Here is a 10,721-nt window from a genome sequence, read left to right on the forward strand (position 1 = left end):
CGCCATGTCCATGTTGTGTTTGTACTGCCTCAAAAAGGCCTCACTCAGATCCCTCCAGCATTGGATAGAATCTCTCTTCAATTCCATATACCAATCCAAGGAAGCCCCAGATAAGCTATCCTGGAAGAAGTACATCCACATTTTCTCGTCATCAGTGTAAGCAGAGATTTTCCGATAGTACGCCTGCACGTGGGTGCAAGGGCAAGAATTACCATTGTATTTATCGAACGAGGGTGCTTTGAATTTATAGGGAATCCTCAACCCTTCCACCAGACCCATGTTGGTCACATCAAACCCAAGGGAGTTCTGACATTCCATAGCTCTGATTTTTTCAGCAAGGGCATCCACCTTACGATCCCTCTCTTCAACTCTCCCAACAACTTCATCATCTTCACTAAGCAAAGTGAACATGTCCTCTTGTCTATCAACAATCGGAGCAGGATGACGAACCGGAGCCCGGGTAGCTCTGGCATTGACAGTCTCTGCAGCAAGAGGTTGTCCGTTGATTCTGATCCCCCTTAACTCATCATCCACAGCGTAGTCGTTGGCGGGAGCAGCAGCATTAACATTCTCATGAACAGGTACACCCACCGGTGAAGCTCGGTTGGACGGAGGAATCACAGTCTCTTGTCTTTGAGCTAAGGCGCGCAGCTCCTCTTGCCCTTGGACAACACCCTGCATCATAGTCATAAACTGGGCCATGTTCGCCCTCATCTCAGCTAATTCTGCCTGAACCTGGTCCATGCTTCTCTGATGATTAAGTCTGGTTGAGTAACGATGCGGTCTTCGATCCGCTATCCTTCTTGACACAGGAACCAGAGTGAGAAGTCTCGAACCAAAACACCTGTTATGCAAGAATGATATTTGTATGATGCGTGTGATGCATATGCGGGTTAACTTTTCTTTTTCTTATGCATTATTTTTTTTGAAAATAAACATGCTATGATGCAAATGATGGAACCATGACTGGTCGGCTGAGTATCACGCGGCACAGGATCAAAGCTTCGGCTTGAACTCGGAATCACAAATTCATCTAAAACCCAAAGTCATCTGAACCCATACTGCTAAACCAAGTCACCATCTGAGCAGGTACCCTCAAATTCAGCCCAGGGATCCGAAATAAACGGAACCCTCTGATCAATACCAGGGTCAAACCTCCGGCGTCCAGAAATAAAGATCCATAAATCCGGCTTAAGGTCACCAACACAACATCACTGGCAGGAACCCGTACTTGCAAGAATCAAACCCTCCCCTCACAGGTGAAGTCTAACAAGGTCATCCTAAGGCGGACAATGGTCTCGACAATCGGGCAAAGATACTCAACGGGTTTGCCCTTTCGGGTGTGCCGTTGCTGCTCTCTTAAGATCGTCTAAACCAAAGATCCGGGAAAGATCGGTCACCGAAGTCAATAGCTCAGATGAGGTGACTCAACCAAAGTGGATACTACACAAAGGAAGAGCACTCTCAAATAAACCTCGTCCGGCTTGTGGTATGTCACGTCGCCAAAAACATGTTGACCTAACATGAGAGGCAACATGAGACCCCACTAATCCTAGGTGTATACTCGGGCCTGGGTTTTAGCCCCACTCAGAACACCCACCCCAAATCAGAGGAACCACCTGTACAGAAGACATCACAATGATAGTATGACGCATGCAAACAGATATGCACATATATACAACATAATAATCACAAATGCAATAAATAGAGCAACACAAGCAACCTAACCCTATCCTAGAGAACGCTAGGACTGACTCGCTTAGGGAAGATGGACCAGCAAGAGGTCAACTTCTCTAGGTCCCCAGCAGAGTCGCCAGCTGTTGCATTACGCGAAAAACCGGCGGGAAAAAAAAACAACAGAGCCGCCACCGTGCGTTATTTATCCCAAAAGAGGGAAAGGAAACACTCGAAGTAAACCTGGAAAAGACATGGTCTCGCGACCAGAGAGAGATGGGATCGAGAGTCGGTTATGCGAAGGGAAGGTATTAGCACCCCTACGCATCCGTCGTACTCGACGGGATCCACGCTCAAAAGAAAGGATAAGGTTGCTAAAAACTGCTCAAAACACTGCACAAGAAGGAAGGAAACACAGAAAGACAAGAGAAACAGGACTCGGCAGGATATCGCATCCTGGGCCTACGTAGTCTGTCAAGCACAGACATCAGAGTCGACGTAGTTCGGGACAGGGGGAAGCGTGCTCGCTAGGATGTCGCATCCTATGCATACGTATCTTCTCGAACTAAAGAAGAATCAGAGCACTCGTAGCTCGGCTCACGCACGCAAAACAAAACCACACAGGAAACCGACTACCAATCGCTGGACTTACGTCAGGCTCCACACAAACAGGCAAACCTGGAGACCGAATGCCAATCGCTGGACTTACATCAGACTCCGAACAAAACAAACCAGACACAGGAAACCAACTGCCAATCGTTGGACTTACGTCGGACTCCTAACACACACAAAGGGGTTGCAAAAGAAAAAGGGCGCCCGGAGAGATCATCTCATCTCCTGCCTACGTACCTCATCTGGTATGAGGATCAGGGCGACGTAGTTCCCCTACGCAGGGAAAGAACTTCTAACCTAACTAGAGACTGGGAAATGACAAACTAGAAGGGAGACTAACTCGAGCCTAATAGTTATCATGTAAATTCACCATGGTCCTAGGTTGAAGTTTCTATCTAACTTGCACAGGGAGCAAGCTATCCTAAACGGCACAAGCAAAGCAATTATACACACAATCAGCACACACTATATACAAACAAAGTGGGCTCACACAAGGTTAGGCTGTGAAACAATCCCCAACTGGAATCGGGTGTAGTTAGCTCTTAACCCTAACATTGAGAGTTAGGGTGAAGCAGATGAAATAGGAAGTGAGAGTAAGATCTCACAGCTCTTATCCCTGGCCTGGGAGAGCTTCAGACAGATGAAAGTGTGGGAGTTCAGAAAGTTGGAACTCTTCTCCACATATGACTGACTCAACAAAGATCTTGGGTTAATATCCACAATGCATCAACACAAGGTGTGTGAGCAAAGTGGATGACACACTGAATAGCAGGAGATGGATTGCACATCTCTTTTATCTGCCAATTGCCTCATAGAGGTCTTTTCCTGCTTGGCACAAAAGCAAACAAACACAAGCATTGCCTCTTAAGGAGGGCTTCAGATAGGTGCCTGCCCAAGTAACAGGACAGGTCTTCCAGACTACATGAAGTCAGAGACTTATACCTCAAATGGTTAAGCAACCAAGCAAAAGCAAAGGCAAGTTCAAAAGAACTTAAGCAACTTATGTACTTGGAAAAAATCTAACTCAATCAGTATACAAGTCAATCAATCAAACAGACAACCAATAGTCAACAGTCAACAGTACACAGTCAAACAAGCAATGCAACAAGGTGCAAGCCACAAGCTCAACTCAAATGAGCTAAAATCCACCTACAAAACAAATCAAAATTAGTCAACATCAACCAATTAACCAACTCAAATGAGTGAATCAATCCCATTATGACCATGTGATTCTTAACCTGAAAACAAAGCTCAAACATGAGTCACAAACCACTAGGGCAAGGCCTACGGTCAAAGAGGGAGAAATAATTCAAAACAGAACATGAAATTCAACATGAATCAACCTCAATCAATTAAGAATACAATACAAAAGGTTCCACATCAATATTATCAACCAAATTCATTTCATAAACCAATCATGGCAAGGTATGCAAATTGAATGCACATTGAGACAACAAAATGAACAAATGCACATTAATTCAAAAATGAATCAATAAATCTCAGGAAAATTCATGGTTAAACAGAACACACAACATGATCATCACACAAAAAATTAGGGCAATTGGACATGATTTGGCATGGTAATCAAATTGTATAAGGCAAGGCAATCAAAATAGGCTCAAATGTGACACCAAATGTGACACCAACTTAGCACAAGCCTAAAACATAAATGGAACATGATAAAAACCTCAAACCAAAGCCAAAACAAACTTCAATATGTCTAGAAACAATGTGCAAAATTTCACATTCATAGGATAAACAACCAGCATTTCACAAACAATTGAAATTCAAGACACTTCAAAAGCTCAAACATGACTATCCAGAAAGAAAAATCTCAATCAAATCAGAAATCAATCCAAAAATTCCAGCAAAAGTCATGATCAATCACAACATCCATATCAAGCATCATACGAAAAATCAAGGCATTTGGAATACATTTGGCATGGCAAACAATTAATCAAGTTGAGCAAGCAAAGGTGTGACACACATTGTCACACCTACATTCACAAGATCATATCTCAGCAATGGCACATGATAAAATTGCAAACTCAACACCAAAATGTCCAGCATGAAGTCTAGTTTAAGCATGTAAAATTTCATAGGCATTGGATAAACAACCATCATTTCACAAATGAAATAGTAAGGCAAGGTTCAAAAAGCATACATGTTAACATTCCCTAGGCCAAACAATTTTACAACCAAGCACAACTTCTGGAAAAATAATCAAAAAAAAACTAGACACAAAATGTGACCTAATGCAAAAATCCACACATTTTTTGGATCATTATTTAATCAGATATGAATTTATGAAGTGAGACAAAAAACAAAAAAACATGAAGCAAAGGCATGAACATGGATGGAATAAAATGTGAAGCATATAGAATAAATGTCTTGGCCAGGAATCGAATGGAGATTCAATTTGAATAAGCTGGCGCCAAAGGATGAAACGCGTCGTTTCATTAAACGACGTGTCATGGTCCAAGCTGAGTGGACACGGCCAAACGCAGGAGGACGAACCAAAAGGCCATGCGGGCGATGAAATGGACCAGTATTTGTTCTGAAGTTATGGAGGCATGAAATTCTGGTGTAGTCAGAATTCAGATGTTCTACTCCAAGTCATGACATCTGATCTAACATTGTAACTAATACAGCAAGATAGTTATTAATCACTGTACTGATATGCACACGTTCACAGATGTCACGACATCTCATTCTATGTCACCCTAGAATGTATGAACACCTGGTGCTGTGCATCAGGAATACGGATTCAACAGAAATCAATCCTAACACTCACTTCTGTTGTTTTCTTCCACAGTTATCAACCTGATGTCGTACTGTTGATCAGCAGTTACATTGTTCCAGTGTGTTTGTATTTTACTTGTATTTCCTGAATTAAAGGTTGAACACGTTGATCTAATTTTCACTTATTAGATTGCTAACAACTAGGCTACTTGTTAGGTTCATTACTTGTAGGTTAGTAGTTGGTTTCCTGGTTTTTCTCTAAGCCGTTGAATCCCTGAAGAATAGCCTGAGAAAAATACTGACCCAGAAAAACCAATCATCCTACACTTTAGCTCCTGCTTTTGGGAATGAATGTCACAACATTCAGTCCGACATCCAGAACATATGTTGATTCTGTTATGTTCCTGGAATTGTACTGTGCTAAGTTTGCAGTACTATAAAAGACTAACTTGTCTCTACTTCAGTATCAACCTTCAGTATCAACTGTCAAAACATCCAGTTTGACAGTTTCACATTGATCCTTCATCCAGGTTTGTTATCCTTGAAAAGAACAGACTTAAATAAATACTGAACTGAAATTAACCTGCTTATCATTCAGTATCTACTGTCCATGATGAATGTTACAACATTCTGATTGACATTCAAACAGAAGGCTATATGCCAGGTCTGTTATCATCTTGATAAGCTGACTGGAATACCTACTGAGTTATGACAGTAATAAAAACACATGCAGAAGGAAGACAAACACAGGAAATTGTTAACCCAGTTCAGTCCAACATGACCTACATCTGGGGGCTACCAAGCCAGGAAGAAGATCCACTATTAGTAGTATCAATTCAGAGTTAAACTCACCCGTTTACAACTCCTCACTTAATCCCTACCCAATGCAATCTATACCTAGGAACTCCTAGATAGAAACCTCCAAGTTCCATTCCTATCACTACAAATACAATGTAATGTTAACACACCTTGAACTTGCTTCACAACTTCATTCAAGAACAAAATCACTCTTGCCTACAGGCTTTGAGTTACAACACTCTCAGCTTTTACCACTGAGAACCATATGGTAACCTTCCCACAGATTGGGAGGTTTACCTCACACACACCCCTAAATTTTCATTCTAAGAGGCTTACAAAAACTAGGTTACAATCAGCTATTTATAACCTAATCACCCAACTGGATTTGGGCCTTCAGAAATCGCAGCAGACTTGTTCTTTGCTGTTACAACTTCAGCAGAAAAATTCTGCTACAAACAAGGTCTTCAATCCTAGAATCTCTCCATATATATCTCCATATTTTGAGCCTATATATCTTCTGATTGAGTCTTCAAGACCTCCACATGGGAGTTAGGATATTCACCAGATATCCTTGCTGATCCCAGAATATATACTGAATTAATTAATTCAGTTTTCTACACATGTGCGATGTCACAGACCTGATGTCGTGACATCGTACATGACATGTTGGTCCAGATGTTGAATTTCTTCAACCCAACATATTAAAACAACAGAGATGATTACATTATTTGTTTTCTAAAATTAATGCCAATCCTAAGGAATCAACAATCTCCCCCTTTGGCAAATTTTAGCTAAAACAAATAAACAATACACTGGACAAAACATCCCAATTTGGGAATGCTCTTCATCTCCGTCATTGGCTCCACCACCACAAACACCAAAGTTGGTGTACATGGGGAAGAAGAGGGACACGACTCAGTTGTACCAGAACCCTTCCCCTCAACCGGAGAGCTTCCAGAAGAATATGTAATGCTGAGTACATAGACAATGTAACTCAGATCACAAGGCACAACTGTCTTCTTAACTCAGATCACAAGACACAAGTGGTAACCCCAGTTGGTGGATTTTGTGCCTGATGCCAACTTCTGTTTGCTGCCACATCCACAGTTGGCTTGCTTCTGGTCCATTCTCAACCCCAGGATTATATTTCTCTCCCCCTTTTTAGCTAAACATTTGTAAAGGCACCCTTCACAAAACCAGATCCAGGCGCAGCTTGCCCAAACTTTAACATACCCCATGAATCTGATAATGGAGTGTTTTCTTGTGGGAGGAAGAGGGCTACTGCATCCTTTAAATAGTCCAGCCCGTGCCTTGGAATTTCAGGAAGAAATAAATGCTTGGTCAAGATGCATTTATTTTTGCTGAGAAACAGTCAGAGAATCACCAACAAAATCTCAGATTATCTTTGAATACCTTTTATAGCTCTTGACTGTTTCTTTTCCAAAACAGCCGTTCTAGTGCATGGAGACTATTCCATATATGCAGTCAGACACGTTGCACGCGATGTCTCAACATTTCCTGCATTCTGCTAGTATTCAACATTTTCCAAGGTTCCTGTCATACCTCCAGAAGAGACTTGACATCTGGCACTGATACAGTCAAATTCTCACACTTCAGCAGATGGTTACTCCCCCTGTTCCACACAGCTGTAGCCATCTGGCTTATTCTGATTTACCAGAATTTGACACATCACCTTCACAATTCCTACTGACTTTAAGTTTTAGAAGGAATTAGCAGCATTGTCCAGGGCAATGTCATGACATTCGGTCAGACATTCTTCAGCTTACTCAGCCTTGACACAGCATCCTGATAACTGGCAAGGTGCCATACCTGGTTATCTGAGTACACATAGACCACAAGCTTGATGATTACTTGCAGCTTCAAGGACAGAACTCCCCCAGTCATGGATGCCCTACTCCCTCTTGAAGCTTGGAGATCACTCATGAGCATATCCAACACCCCAAAGTTGGAACTTCACATACTTCCTGATTCAAAGAGAATCCAGACCACTTGATGAATGGAAAACATAAGACGCATCTTCATGTCTTCAAGAGCACACCCTCTGTTCAACCCTCTTAGCTGAACACATTCACACTCTGTGTCAATCTCTCTTCTAATCAGAACAGAAGACCACTTCGCAAGATGTTCCAACATCAGCTGGGACATCCTTCACAACGAGGAGCACCATCTGATAGTCTTCATATATCACTGAGTCATCAGCTTGATTAAGAAGACCCCAGACCTAACTTGGGACATATACATTTTCATCCCATTACCAGAGACAATCTTCCATAGATGGCTCAGAACTCCTACCACAAGCTCCAAGGGATGAATAGAAAGCACCTCCTTTAGTCTTCAACTTACTACTTTTCTACTCAAGAGTAATTTGTCTCAGACTTTCCTCAAGAATAATCAGCTGCCATATGTTGATTATCTTGATTCTTCGAACTCACTTCTGAGGTAACCCAATTTCCACTGGTTGATTACCTCCTTCATGAATCCTCATATGAAAAGGTCAAAAGCTGCTTTTTGACCTCCCCAAGTTTATCAGACTTCTCCCAAAGATATTCTGACCTTCCAAGTGAGACTAGAACTTCAAGCTTTTTGAAGTATCCAATCTACAACCCTGTAGACCTTTCTATCTCAAGTTGATGTGCCACCTCACCAACTAAGAATCTGATGTTGAACCAAATGTCACAACATTGTGTTTTGACATCTAGCTGTTGAATTCAGCTCCTTCTTCTGCCACTTGAAAGAACTTCCTCCCTTCACAGAACTGAGTTCAATGTTCTCATAGACTTGATTGTGGAACCAAGTTGGAGTAAACAACCTCCATCCTGCAGGTTTGCAGTTAAGTCATCCAAGCTCACACCTTGATGAATCCCTGCTTCTTCTCCAAAGACATCAGACACTCTGATGTATGAGTCTTCAGAAGGACTAGTTAGAAACTAACCCTTCAGCTCTACCAAGGAATCCATATCCTAAGGCAAGGCTGTTTCCATGATGTCAAGACTGCTGCCACTTGATCTTGACTCCACAGTGTGCATAAGCTAATGCACTTCCTTACCTAGATCAGAGATAAACTGATCCAAGTAACCACCATCAGGACTATGATGTCTTCTTCTTCTTGTACATACCACGGCTGAACATGTTTCTTGCCAGGAAACCTTTTCAGAGATCATATGCTTTTGCTGCCACCAAAGAGATAGATCATAAGCCAATGTACTATCCTTCCTGTGATTCTGCACAGGGTCTTGAAGAAGTGATGTTCCAACATCTTTAATAACATCAGTTATCTTGAGCTCCAAGGATAATCAATTAAGCACTTGTACTTGGCCCAAGTAGACATTGATCTTAAATCCTTTCCCAATTATCCTTTCAGATACTTCCACCATAAGACTACTTTGAAAGTACTCTTCTTGTGTCAACATCTTCTGCTTGCAAGCACCTAGACAATTTTGATAGTCTTCCCAGATTAAATTCACCCTTAGGAATGAGAGAGATGAATTCTTCCTTGCAAATTGTGTCACACAACTACCAGAACCCATGTGACACAGGTCAACAGCCAACCAGATCCTAGGCTGACCAAATGTTAGGAGGTTAACCAAAACTCCCCCTCAAATTAACAATCATGGAAACTTCACACCACTATCCATGCATTGTACAGACATACTCCGTCCCTACCTACGCATACTCCTACCACACCAATCAGACTTTAGCTGACCATAAGTACTATAGGAACACCAATCAATAGCAGATATGCATTGCCAAAGCATACTTCATCAACCAACCCATGAATCTTCATATTCTCACTCCTTGAAAGAACTGCCACTTCTGATCGTGGTGCTTGAATAACAAGATTCATGGTCTCAATCCTCTGAGTTGAAGTAGCAGTCAGGTTACCCCATTGTTGACTGCTAACATCCAGAGGACTTGTCTTCCAACACTCCATAGTACTCCAGAGAACAGCCATCCATCCCTGATCAATCTACAGGAGTAGGACAAGCAGCAGGAAATTGCTCAATGTCACATCTCACCCAACTCCACTTCTAGAGACCAGACCTCTACATGTGACCTTCTTGAGCATACACACAGTTGACCCTACCCTGGTCAACTTAGCCCACACAGGTGTCTCCTCTTCCCGGTCAGGAGTAGGTTCCAAACAAGAGTATCCCTTTGTTTGACACCTAAAAACATCTGTTCTTCAACCAGCAGCTGCATACTTGTTGAACAATATGTTCTAACATCACATAGAACATTGGTTCCACCTCCTTGGAACACACCCTCCTTGAAAGACTTCAAGGTCTTCATATACACTACCCAAGAGTGTAAAAGAATCAGTGATCAGGTGATTCTTACCATCCTGACGTGAGGACATCATGATGAGTGGACTTGAGGGGACTCAAGTAGCTTTGACATCTTCAGAGGTTCTGATGAACTCTTGAACACAGCAGCCTTTCATCTACATGAGGGGAAACTACATCAGAGTTTGAGTTTTGCCAGGTATTATGCAGCGGAAATCATAATACAACTCAACCTAGGAGCACACTTTTCACCAGATCAGCCTCAAGGACCATACCAAGTTTGAATGTGATTCAATACTGGCACAACTGTCCCACACACAGGCCAATTGCCAACCTCCAGATACAGGTACACATTATTCCTGTCATGAACAGTCCATCCACCTACTTCAAGGGACCATTCAGGGAAATTACAGACCCTTCCACTGGTTCCAACATAACTTCTTGCAAGATCCCAGAAAGTATCACCCATGGATCTCATCCAGAAGCAGAACAGGATGCCTGCTCTGATACCATTTGAAATTCTGGTGTAGTCAGAATTCAGATGTTCTACTCCAAGTCATGACATCTGATCTAACATTGTAACTAATACAG

Source organism: Lathyrus oleraceus, chromosome 3 (genome assembly GCF_024323335.1).
Source record: "Lathyrus oleraceus cultivar Zhongwan6 chromosome 3, CAAS_Psat_ZW6_1.0, whole genome shotgun sequence".
Classification (NCBI taxonomy): Eukaryota; Viridiplantae; Streptophyta; class Magnoliopsida; order Fabales; family Fabaceae; genus Lathyrus; species Lathyrus oleraceus.